Raw genomic sequence first — 1,075 nt, 5'->3', positions numbered from 1 at the left:
ATATAGTTTTGGGCTTTGCATAATTTTAATTTTCTGCATTAAAATGAGATGTAGACTTGAGACTCTTATCAAGAGCTTGATATTGAGACTGAGATTTTGGCCATCTCTAATATGATGATATAGGACTATTATATATTATCAAAACTAGGAGAGAGCATGCTTTTCATTTTTAAGGTTTGTTTCTACATAGGAAGTTATTGGTTTAATTTATGCAAGGTTTTGTCGTAGAAACTCATTTTTTAGTTTCATTTAGTTAGAGTAGATCAGATTTTATTTCTGATGAAATGGTGAATTGGATGTGTGCCAGAAGTAGTAAGGATGTAGTTAGGGGTAGTTTTCTTCACTTCCAAGTCAATTTGATGAAGGTGTTATTAGCAATTCAAATGCATTTCATATTTTTTGGCAAAACAAGAATTTACTTCATTAAGGAAGGGATATTTCCAAGTTTATTATAGACAATGATGAGTATCATATTAGATTCCAGTTGTAAAAAGACAAGAGATGCATTGCAACAACAGGGAATGAAGATTCAAGTAGACACTTATAACTTCTAGATCAGATCCCAGATTACATTGCTTTCCTCTATGTCTCTCTTTCTCATCCAGGTTCCAATCTTGAGATTTTTGTCACTATTGTCAGACCAAGGTTCTAGTTTTTATATTTTTTCACTACTATAAAACCATTCTCTTCAACATATTTCTCTTCTATGAATAGCATTAGTTAAGCTAATATAGATAGTTATGATCTATTGAGTGGTTTCAAGAGTTATTTGCATGCATTTTGAATGTATAGTTTCAAAGAAATGAATACAAATAATAAAAATATTCTTAGTTTCATTATGATTCTTGTCTCCTATGTTTGTAATGTGCAATGATGTGTGCTTGACGCACAAAAAAATTAGACCCATTTGTATCCCCTTAAGGTTTTATGTTTGATATGTTTTACTATTGGAACAAAGAGCCAAATAAATGCTTTAATGTATTTGATAGGTTTGCTAGTTGTCTGAGACCGATACTTCATGAGAATGAGGTCTTTATGAACACCAATGTTTGATTCACAAAGTGATAAGATCTAT

The sequence above is a fragment of the Cupressus sempervirens genome, chromosome 7, assembly GCF_028749045.1.
Source record: "Cupressus sempervirens isolate cs-2001-9-10 chromosome 7, ASM2874904v1, whole genome shotgun sequence".
NCBI classification, from domain to species: Eukaryota; Viridiplantae; Streptophyta; class Pinopsida; order Cupressales; family Cupressaceae; genus Cupressus; species Cupressus sempervirens.
The sequence above is the reverse complement of the archived record's forward strand: the minus strand, read 5'-3'. Positions refer to the sequence as shown.